General features: G+C 43.4%; 1 protein-coding gene across 1 annotated transcript in view; it reads left to right on the top strand.

Annotated features, from left to right (window-relative positions):
- The window catches only part of atp8b5a (ATPase phospholipid transporting 8B5a), a 43,165-nt gene that overhangs the window by 2,224 nt on the left and 28,228 nt on the right, over positions 1–12,713 (top strand). The gene's annotated exons all lie outside the window — the stretch shown is intronic.

The following is a 12,713-nucleotide window of genomic DNA, read 5'->3' as shown; positions in this document are numbered from 1 at the left end:
CCCAGACGAGGAAACACCAAAAACGTGATCGGTGGCGCTGTCACGACCACTGTCACGACCACTGTCACGTTTCTTCCAATAACTTCTGGACCGCTAGTCATGGAAACAGAATTCTTGCGCCCATGGATTCCTTCGGTCATGCTGAGTCTGTCACGCGTAGCGACGCCCATTTGCGTCGTGATCGATTTTAACCATTTTGAATTTTGTCCAAAATGTTTTATTCTACTCCTATAGATATGGTCCAATGTTCAACAAACTTGGACCACAGCATGTCTGGACTGTCCTGAATACAATTTATAATTCCTAGACATTTGCTGTGCTCCATTGTTTTGCCACAATCAATTTTTAAAAGTTTATAAAAAATGTCTGGGCGGTGCTATCATCATCCAATATGGTAGGTATGTGCAGGATGTGACTTTGAGGCTAAATCTGGTGTGCATTGATCAATAGGTGGCGATATCTCATACTGCGCCCATTTGCGTTATGATTTTTCCGCCATTTCGAATTTAGTCCAAAACTGTTTTTTTGTAGCTCCTCCCACGAATTTGGACCCAAAATGCGAAATGGCCGCCGTCAGCCAATCAATTTGAAAGACACTACTGAAAATTCACTACCACAGATGCTTGCATCTCGTGAACAACTGAAAGAGCCAACTGACTCCTCATGCAAATTATTTCGCACAATGCTCAAGGACTCACGCCTCACGCAGAGGACACTACATATGATCCACCGTTTATGGAACCAGATGTACTTTGTCTAAAAGACACATGGTTTCACAGCAACAGCAACTTTCACAGCAAACCAAGATGCATTTCATATGATGACAGTGAGTCCAGGTTTGCTGATAATAAAAAAGCAGCAGCCTGGTGGTGTTGGAGTTTACTCCAAAATGGATCCAGAAATACATATCATTGCATCAGCGTTTGATAATATCGAATGCCTGATGTTCAGTCTAGCGTCTCTGAAAGCGACCGGGGCGGTCCCGTGTAGACCACCTTCATACAAACCTGATGCTTTCCGTCAAAAGCTGATGTCTTTGGTGGACCACCAGGATACGTTTTGTTGAGGTAAAATAACCATGGGAGATTAAATGAAAATACATTTAATGCATGTTGTGTTCACCATGTTCTGCAGCAATGCGGATTTCTCAACTGGTAAAAGAAACAACTACAGAAAATGCCTCACCATTCGATCATGTACACATCATAGATTTTACCACGCATTGCATAGACGTTAAGGTAAAGCCAGCATACTTCAACTACCACCACAGTATTGTAATTCATATTTCCTTATATTAGGGGGGCATCTTTGAGAAGGGTGTTCGATATTCGTGCAATTGGCAGTTAAGCATTATCACTTGTTTTGAGTAAAACTAAATATTAACTATAAATTATATATGAAGTGATTTTCTGTCTGCAGTTCACGTGTTTGAGAGGCCATATGCAGAGTATAGATGACATCTTCTCCACGTTGAACTGCATCACAAACACCAAGGACATGTCGTCCTTTCTGAGGGATATGAACAAACTGACGGTAGTTTGAAAATGAGCCAGCACCAGGTGCACCAAGTCAGGCGAAATGGCGAGTCCGGCCGAGAAGTCCCGTGATGATGACCCCGTCGCAGGCTGTTTGTGAAGTATCGCTCGCATCGAGATCTCTCCGAGAAAACCCAAAGAACTTTTTGTCGTAGAAGCATGCAGCGTTTTTGCAAGCGGCCAGCAAGCAATGACCGGTGAAGCTGGGAAATGTTCACAATTGTTTGAGTAAGTTAACATATTATTTGTCATTAATGGGGGGTTTCTACTTTATGTTGTGTAGTAGTACGTTATGGTTTATTTCAGTTTTTTTGGTTTGTTTTCACGTTGGTGCAATTGCTGTGACTAACCTGGGCCCCATGCATTGCTGGCTGCAGTGATATTTTCACTTGTATTTTCAGCTTTGTTTTTAGTAGTAGAGTCACAATTTTTAGTTGAGGAATACTTGCAATTATAGTTGTTTCGATACCAAATTTATCCATATCGACACCAGGGTTAATCACTGGTAACCAAAAATATTTTTGAAATATGAAAACATAAACATAACATATCTTTTTAAAAATTTATTTATTTAATAACAAAATAACAAAGAACATATAACTCTTTAATATAAGTTAAATAACTCTATGTATAACCCATATAACTCTGTGTCTCTTTAACATCAATTCACTTGTTAAATTATTGAAATAACTTCATCAACGTCTGTTATTACACCTGCCGTGATCTGAAGTCTGCAGATGGTTGTCGGACAGATGCTTCCAATGGTTGGAAATGGCGCCGCAGAAAGCAATACAGGCCTGTTTCAAAATAAAAACTACAGAATTTTGCAAACTGCTAGTATAGTACCTTTAAACAATGTTGGTAACGTGGTCATTTTTTGGTGCCGGTGTACAGCGCAATTAACAACTACTTGTTATTTACAATTTGTTTTATTTTTTTTTGCTCATTTGATGCCACATTCATAGTGGCATGTCAATAACACACGTTTACCTATGGCAGAGGAGCCATTTATTGGTATTAAATATCGAAACATAAAAATTTTGGTTGACCGTTTCCTCAACTCAAATAATGGAAATGCACCTAATTCACATTTTATTTATTTCGACATTTCTAACACGGGTTTAAAATTCATATATATATATATATATTTTTTTTTTTTTGACGTGTAGTTTTCTGGGAACCAGTGAATTGAGAGAAATTGAGTCCAAACCCAGTTGATAAGAGCCTGTGATCGCCCTGATCCCTCTGTAATGGACATGTAGCGTGGTAGAGCGATGTGCCTCATTTAAAGAGAACTTTTAGTTTGGTTTGACGTAAACGGACATGTTCAACATATCGGCTCTGTACTTGTTTTTTTTTTTAACTTCACTATCGAAAGAAAAATAGTTACGCTTTTCACTTCTACCTCATGATAACTGTACACCATCTTAGCTCATGATGGATGGAGGATAAATGCATATATTTGACCCCTTTTTGTTTTGGTTGTTCAGTGGAAAAAAACCAAACCACCGACGCAAATGTGATCCATTGTGGTTCAATGGTTCAGGAAACCGAAAAAAAGCAAAGGGCACCACAGTGCATAGAAACCCAGGCTCAAACCACCATGACCGCCTTTGGGAGCCCCCTCACTTCACTTGCCTTTTACGATGCTGTTAAAAAAAAAAATATTATTCTTTGTGTCTCCTGTATCTTCACTATTCTCATTCTTCCTATTATTAACTCTTCCTTTGCACAAAATCATGACATTTATTTTTTACGGAATATTCTCTCTAAAAAATATAGCTACAGTATATAAGCATAAAATGTCTGACACATCATACAGTCTGTTTCACATCTCATCAGGGCAGACAGCTTCCTCCCCCACTCCGCCTCATTGATCGTCACAGCGTCATTTAGAAATAAAATATGTTTGCAATATTATTCATCAGATGTGACGGAGCACAGGCCTCTTCGACAAAGAAAGAAAGCTACATATCTATAATTACCTGAACGTGTGTGTATTCCCGTGCATGCTTTTGCCAGATCACAGTACTACATTGTCCTTATCCTCCATCTGTTTTATATAGCGACTACTGAAATAAACAAACCGAGATGGCAAGCGGTTAAATACGCAAGCTGCGTTACGCGCTGGCTGCTTGGATTTCGATGCATTGACTGGTGAATGTGGATTTGGGCCTAGCACCGAATAAAGTTGCGTTTGTAGTTCTAGTATTGTAGTTGCGGTGATGAGTGCACCGTAGATACAGTGAACAGCGGTCAACAACAGAATGTGCTCACTACTCCCCCTCTCTCTATAAAGTGGCAGCTGGAGACAGGAAATGCAGGTAATTAAATTAAATGAACTCGGTTCGGTCGCCAACATCCACATGACAACAACAGAAATTAGAAATCCAATTGAAAAACAACAAATCTTTACAATCTTTACAATCTCTACAATCTTTCCGGCAAGCCGTATTAATGTGCGACCAGTACAATGACACTTTAACCTCGGAAAATAATTCTAGAACGGCACCAAGCGCAGATTGTGTTTTTTTTTTTTTTTTTTATAGTGAAAGACAGGAAATGGGGGTTATAGGGAGGAGAGACATGCAGCACATGCCAACCAGTTGGATTCCTACCCAGGTCGCTGCGGTTGTTTTGCATATGTGGTACGTGCGCTTATCTGTTGAAGCCCCCGGGAGGCCCACAGATTGTGTTTTAAGAACTTTTTTAAAGATCTTCTCCAATCGCTGCATCCCACAAGCTACAGACCTTCCTGTTTGGTTACTGAGGTTTGTGCGAAGGCAGATTAAATCTCAAGCACTCATTTCTGTTTTTGAGAATTACGTATATATATAGAGAAGCATTAAATAAATAAATAACTACACATATAATAAATAATACATTATTATATGTGTAGTTATTTATTTATTTAATGCTTCTCTATCCTAAAGCCGTGTGTGTCTGTGTGTGTGTGTGTGTGTGTGTGTGTATAAGTATATATATATATATATATATATATATATATATATATAGGATGCAACTGTACAGTAGGCTCGGTTCGGTATGTATCACGGTACCGTTACTGTACGGTTTCAGTATCATTACAGTTCAAGTTCAATAGTGGGTTGTTATAATTTGGATAAGTTCATCTGATTGGAGGAGAGGTGTCCAGGATAGTGGATAGGATTAAAAAAAATGAAACCAGTACTGTGGTCAGTCATTAATGTCTAGAACAGGTATAAACAGTATAAGTAATAGTAAAATAGCTTATTTAAATAAAACCTCACAGTCAGAGCATGTGTGCTTTTGTTTTGTGAACCTGACTTGACAGTAGGTGCGCTCTTTTCTTCAGCCAGGGCACCTCCCGGTGAGGGAGGAGCTCTGGCTATCTCTTACATGGAGGGGGAATCGTTGTCGGCGGCAGGAGTCTCAAACAAACAACACCACATAAAACTGTAAAACTTGACAAAAAAAAACGGCTCATCACCCAGTGAGACCCGGTTCCCTTCCCGACGAAAGAGCCGTTCAAAAGAACCGGATCGTTTGTGAACGACCCAACACCAGTGCGAGTAGAAGTGAGTGACTGAAGAGTTTGTGATAAAGAGGGACGCAGCCATCCCAGGGTGTTATTTTCCGACTGGACGGCTTGATTGATTGCGCTCTTTACTAAAACATTTCTATCTAGTATTATCTTATGTTTCTATGGAAAGGGCTTGCGTAGTTGGAAAAAAAATGTACCTCTCACAAAAATAGAAAAACTCCGCCCGGACCCCCGCACGACTGATGTGGCCGGCGGAGCTGCAACAGTGGATTCAGTAGGAAGCAGCACTTCGTGCGCACCGCACCACGCCCATTCACTGCTCCAACGTGTCCAGTGGATTGCTACCCTGATACCGTAATACCACAGTTCACGTGTGTGCACTGAACCGATGGGGCCTACTGAACGGTTCGATAACATTCTGTGTACTGTTGCATCCCTAAAGTGTGTGTGTGTGTATAGGTGTATGCGTGCGTGCGTGCGTGTGTGTGTCAAAGGGATCCCGTTATCTCTCACGGGAATGACAGTCATTCAAGATTCAAGATTTTTATTTGTCACATACATATACATACTTCCATACATATATGCAGTGAAATGTAATCAAGTCATACAAGAGACTCCAATGTTCAGTTGATCAAAATGTTGAGAAACATTGAAAAATTCTAATACTACAATAAAAATAAATAAATTAAAGTCAAAATTGGGCCAATTCAGTCTTGAGCCCAGGTCGGGTCTTATCCCCCCCATAAGGCCCGTGCATTGATTCAGCCCCGCTAATGACGTACTGCTGACTAGATGGAAGGACACTGTAGACCCTGCCGCTCCCGTAGAGTCTGCAGCAGCGGATCATTTATTAATCCTGGTTGGTTTGGCTTTCACTTCAAGGGCTTTCTGAGGGCAGAGCAGCCTGTTGACTTGTAAGCTGAGCAGAGTGAACGCAGTGAGGAGTTTCAGAACAGGAAGCAACTTATTTCATTCACAAACATATTGATGCGAGACACAGCTTTGTAATTTTTTTATTGTATTATTATATACACAATTTTTTATAGCGTCCCATCCTGACAGCATAACATTACCTGCAGCGAAGAAATAAATATTGCGTATTAGCTTTGATTGTTGTTGCAGCTGATGCGGTTCCAGCAATCAAACACACACACACACACACACACACACACACACACACACACACACACTCACACACACAACGCTGAAAAAGTGGTTTTAATATAACATTTCAATTGAGTTTTAGCCGGTTCAGTAGTCAGCTCCCACATTTTACATTACTGACAATTCCGATGATGGCTGTGGTTTGAGGAGCCACACCTGTGCTGGGTCTAGTTAATTAGGGCCCAGGATCAGTGTGGCTGTGCACTTATTCCTCGTTGGTTGGTCCAACAGGTAAAACCCCCACGCCCCACACACACACACACACACACACACACACACACACACACACACACACACACACACACAGGACACACACCATCTGCTCCAGGCTGGTTCCACCTAGCCCACTCTCAACAATAAACAGTGTTTTCTCAACCCCATCGTCTGTTTCTCTGTGCCGGGGGGCCCTGAATAAGCTACTTGGATTGCGTGTGGCAGGCGAAACTGCCACAGTCGCATTTTTTGATTTTTAATATCATCTAGAGACTTCAGGTAGGGGTGTGGCGGTGAAGGTGGTCGGGGTGGGTTGGTTGAGATGAGAGTTTCGGCAGCAGAGAAGGACAGAGGGGAAGTTATGATTGACGTATATCTATCAGGGAATATGCTTTTATCACGTATCCGTTCTCACTGTGATTGAATAACAGTTTCACATTATTGTGAAATGCATGCTAAGAAGAATTTTGCTTCTCTATCCTAAAGCTCTATCCATCTACAGTATCTATCTGTCTGTCATTCTATCTGTCTGTCTGTCTCTGTCTTTCTATCTTTCTGTGTCTGTCTGTCTGTCTATCCATTATCTATCTATCTGTCTATCTATCTATCTATCTGTCTATCTGTCTATCTGTCTATCTATCTATCTGTCTATCCATTATCTATCTATCTATCTATCTATCTATCTATCTATCTATCTATCTATCTATCTATCTATCTATCTATCTATCTATCTATCTATCTATCTATCTATCTATCTGTCTATCTATCTATCTATCTATCTATCTGTCTATCTGCCTATCTGTCTGTCTGTCTGTCTGTGCATCTGTCTGTCTATATGTATATCTTTTTAATCTCACACATGTTCAATTCAGCTGGATGTATAGATCAGGAAATCCGTTGGGGGCTTTGACTGACACGTTGATATTTTGGCTTAAATTCCAGCGCGTTTCATCGTGATGTTTGAAGTTATTGCCCAGGAATTCCTTTGAGTCGCCTCACAACAACAGCCTTACGAGCCCCAAGTCCTGTTTTCCACGAAACACGCTGCAAGGGGCAATTAGCGAGAACCCCGCCGAAGGCCTCCCTTACTTCCTGCCTTTGTCTTTTATCAGAATCAGTTTTTTTGTACTGAAATCGGAAGCCAAATTGTTATGGTACGGTGTGTGGTCAAACTGTGTCTCTAGATGCGGGAATAGGAGAGGACCGGCGTCGGAGTGGAACTTCTCATGCTGCAATAGAACTGATTCAGACACATGGTGGAATCAGCTATTCCAGTGAAGGCTGTGGTCTGCGGTCATTGCAAATCAGAATGATGAACTCCTCTTGGCCCATCAGTTTGATGGGAAGTGACATTGTAAATTACAAAATCAATAACTATGAAATTTCACAAGTGCTGTGCTCGGAGTCTGGGTAGGTTTATCTAATCTATTATTTATTTCCCTTGCTGTGGCTTTTCTGGTGAAAACAGTCAAATCATTTATTACTTTATTTGCAACGTACCACAATACAGTGATTGGGGCATTTGTCTGGTAATTTAGTGATCGGAGCGTTGGAAAATCGCTATTAAAGTTACAACACTGTATCGACTAATTGAATACTAGATATAATCCAGCATAAAATATAATCCAGAAGCCTGGTCTAGACCCTGACGATCTTAACAACTACCTGCCGATCATCAACCTTCCATTCCTCAGTAAGGTCCTGGAAAGAGCAGTTGCCGCCCAGCTCCATCAACATCTGTCCAACCACGAGCTCTACGAACCCCTGCAGTCAGCCTACAGAGCACACCACAGCACAGAGACCGCCCTAATCAAGATCACCAACCACCTCCTCCTCGCTGCAGACTCCGCTAGCATCAGTATCCTCATCCTCCTGGACCTTTCCGCTGCTTTTGACACGGTTTCCCACACAATCCTCCTCAAACGCCTATCCGACCTCCTGGCATCACTGGTACAGCTCTCAGGGTTTCGATCATATCTATCAAACAGAACTCAGTTTGTCGACATCAACGGCTCCTCCTCCCCCCCACGCCCCAGGCAACCGTGGCGTCCCTCAAGGCTCTGTGCTCGGTCCAACACTCTTCACCATCTACCTGCTCCCCCTCGGCCAGATCATTCGTCACCATGGTCTCAACTTCCACTGCTACGCTGATGATACACAGCTTTATCTCAGCACCTCACCATCCACTCTGCTCCCCCCACAATCTGTGGTCAACTGCCTTCATGCCATAAAAACCTGGATGACAACAAAGCTACTCCAACTCAATAGCAAAAAGTCATAGCACATGGTTGTGGCCCCAAATTCGCTGCTCCGGAAGGTTGGAGATCTCCTCCTCGTCGACGGCTGTTGCATCAAAACATTTCCCAAGGTCCGCAACCTGGGTGTTATCCTGGACTCTACCCTCTCCTTTCAGTCACACATCAGATCCACCACCAAGTCTGCCTTCTATCACCTGAAAACATCTCCCGTCTTCATCCCTCACTCTCAGACTCAGCTGAAATCCTCAACCACACTTTCATCACCTACGGTTGGACTACTGTAACGGAGTCCTGTCCAGGGTTTCCAACAAAGCCCTGGACGGGCTCCAGTAGGTGCAGAACTCAGCTGCCAGGGTTCTCCCCCACACCAAGCCCTGGCAGCACATCACCCCCAGCCTCATCCACCTCCACTGGCTCCCGGTCAAATTCCGCATCTCGTACAAACTCCTCCTCCTCACATACAAATCCCTTCACGCAGTCGCCCCCCAATACCTGTCCGACCTCCTCTACCAGCACACTCCATCCCGGAACTTGCGGTCCTCAAACATGGGTCAGCTGTCCATCCCCCGTACCAGATTACGAACTTTCGGGGACAGAGCTTTCAGGGCGGCAGCCCCCACCCTCTGGAATCCTCTCCCTCCCGTAATCCGTAACGCCCCGACCCTGGACACTTTCAAAACAACCCTCAGGACCCACCTTTTCACCTTGGCCTTTCCCCATTAGTTAGTTAGTTTAGCTATTCCTTTGTTTTGTTTTTGTTCCTCTCTCCCTTAATCTGCCCCCCTCCCCTTGCCCCTCTCCTGTAAAGCGACCTTGGGTTCTTTGAAAGGCGCTACACAAATTTAAGTTATTATTATTATTATTATTATTATTATTATTATTAGATGATGATGATAATACAGCATCGAGTGCTTTCACTTTTTGTTTGTTTTTGTCGTTTTTTACATTCTCTGATCTGTGATACAGTTGTTAATTCTCACATCAGTTAGTGGTGACCATATTTCAGCTTTTAAATGTCTCCACAGTGTTTTGCTCCATCACCGCCCCCAGATTCAGGCCCCAAAAAGCTTTTTCCGGCCAACTGTTGGAACTATCCAGGTGCAGTTCAAGATGCAGGGTCCAATGTAAGAAGCAGGCGAACGGGAAAACCCTAACCCGTGCTTTTGTTCAGGTTTGGAGGTTGATGTCCCAGCGTCTCACCGGAGAGGGGACTGATGATGATTGAGAACCAGTGGTGGGAGAATTAACACGTATTTCTTCAACGTCAACTGACGGAGACCTGTTTGGGACGGGGTCTAAATATAGTGAGCGGTCTGATAAGACAAGTACTTTCTGCTGCATGGTGGGCTGTGGAATGCTGTACTCCTCTGATCAGAATGATTTATATGGAATTAAATGTGCGTTTTGCTGGTATTTAGTACACTGGCTGAGGTAATAAAGTAATGGATTCAGGCTACTCCCAGCTCAGGAAAGCCATTCCTTCAGCGGTTGTGTTTTTTTTTTTTTTTTTCTAATCCTGGTGCCCAGGTGCCACATTCCCAGGTAAATTTTATCAGCGCCACACACAGAGTGACGCATTTGGCCTCAGGCAGCAGGAATGGGTCCTTCAGATACCTGGGCTTTTTATGGAGCAGATTAGGGCTACGTCAACAAATTAAGGAGCTCTCCTCACGTCTGGACAAACTCAGGAAAAACGCGAGAAAAGTGAGACTGTCAGTGAAATGTTCAGAAGAGGGTGAAAAGCGTAGAAATGAAAGCGGGCGGCCCACGGCGAAGAATCAGAACACAGACTAAAAACAAAACACTCTTAACTTTACACTTGATGACCACTGGTGTCTCATTAAAAATGGCTTTTGAGACCGAAATGACCGTTTGCGTTAAATGCACCCAAATCCGATACGTTCAACGATTTATGCGATCGCGATCAATTTATCTCTTTACTCTGATTCTTGTTTTCTAATGATATTTTTTTTGCTGCACTAGTTCCAACAACTCAGATGATTATTGAAAACAAAACAAAACGAAGTTCCTTGTTGTTCCCAACATCTAACACCTTCACTCGCTCTGGCACTGGAAAAGTGTTTTTCTTCAACTAGACTTCATGTTATTGGATTGGAACCCCGGCGTTCCCAACTTGCCGATATCCCTAAAGGGGACCTCGCAGAAATGTTGTGGTACGGTCAGGAATTGGATCCATGACAGGCTCTCTAAGGGTTGCATTCGGGGAGGAACCTCAAAAAGGTTTTTACAAGAACCTTTCCGGGGTTCAGTGCCTTTGACGAGGATGAATAGCTTCACCCGCGTGTTGGTTTCTGTAACCCGAGGGCTCCCTCTTCCACTCTTAAACTTGCCTTTCTCTTCTTTCTGCCTCGCTATCGCTCTCATCACGCCCACAAATCTCCTGTTGAAACAGTGAGCCGCGCGTCTGCACACACGCTGTGTTTACCGTGAAACTAGACAGGCACAGACCTGACCGGGGGCCCCTCCAAGCCCACAGCGCAACCCTCATCGAGGAGGACGCGGGGGTTTTTTTGGGGGTTTTTTTTCGCCAAGGACGTTTTCCACTTCGCTGATGTATGGAAACTATTGTGAAGCCACTCCTTTCTTCAACTGGCTGTTCCGTGTACCGTGACTCGGCTCCAGCTGTTCAGTGGAAGTTAGAGTGTTATTAAAATTGACTTAATGTAGTTACCTGTCGATGAGCTCAATTATGCATTTGCATTTTTAAAACTTTATCCAGTCGTGTTGAAAGAATGCTTGCCCATTATTGCAACGCTTCACTTCCTGATGATATCCATGTGCAAAGTATTTATTTCGGTCATTGAAAGTCGGGCTGAACGATTAATCAAATTCAAACCGACATCGCAATGTCATAGAAGGCGGAGATTAAAGAAAAAAAGTTTTTTGTTTATGTCACACAATCTAACCAATAGGCCTGTCCAGGGCCGGCTCTTCCCGTCGGCGAGACAGGCGGCCGCCTAGTGCGCCGTCCCGGGGGGAGCGATCGGGGCGCGACTGTACCGACGATGCGCGTGCTCACGATGCGCCCGGTGCAACGGGTTTTTATGTCACGTCTCCTTATGGAACGAGACCGTGCGTAATGGGGACACTTTCTCCATGTCTCTACTACCGACACCCCCCCCGCCTAACTAAGCGATTGTTTTAACCAAACATCCGTGTTGCCCCGTGCTGAGACCCGGTGCTTCGTCCCGGGCTGCTGGCAGAGCCCGGAACACCTGTAGAGTCCGGACAGAGCCTCTTCCAGAAACCTACGTGACATGACAGTTGCTCATTCACTTGCGCGCACAAAGAGGATGTATGTGGACGTATGCGTGCAACAAAATATACATTTCAGCTGAAACACGGCATGTTTTTTGAATGTTAATTTTTTGGATTCGAACAATTACAAGGCTTGACGTTTAACCAATGAGTTAGTATTCTACTGTGATTGGAGGTTTTTCTTTTTACAATTCAATAGTTAAATAAAGATGTTTTATTCATATCTTTATTTAACTGAAGCTGAAGCTGAAGCCATTCTCTCAAAACTGGACCAATTTAAAAGATTTTGATTGGAAAAAAGTAGATGTGGTCTAAAAACGACCAATTTTCCTTCAAGTGCCTTGCTCAAGGGTACTTAAATGTTGAGTGATGAGTAGCGGCCGCTTCTGTATGCAACCACGTGTTTCAGAAAGGTGTTATGTTTGTTGCTTCTTTTTCCATTTAAAACTTCTGTTTGGCTTTGAATATACCGGCACTTTAGGTGTTTCCGGAACAGGCAGCACTTCCTCTCTGCTCCTTCAACATTGGCACCACCGCGTCGGCAAATGCCTCGGCATTTAACCGGTGGTCTCTAAGTTTGAGACTCCCACCCTCTCCATCACACACACACACACACACACACACACACACACACACACACACACACAGGTAAAGCCTCTTTGTTCAGGCCGCAGTTCACATAACAGAGGACTGCAGGGTGGAGAAACCAGAGAGCGTTGACTGGACAAGGAGGCTATTCAT

This window comes from Zeus faber, assembly GCF_960531495.2.
Source record: "Zeus faber genome assembly, chromosome: 7".
Lineage (NCBI taxonomy): Eukaryota > Metazoa > Chordata > Actinopteri > Zeiformes > Zeidae > Zeus > Zeus faber.
Note: the sequence above shows the minus strand (reverse complement) of the source record. Positions and strands in the feature narration are given on the sequence as shown.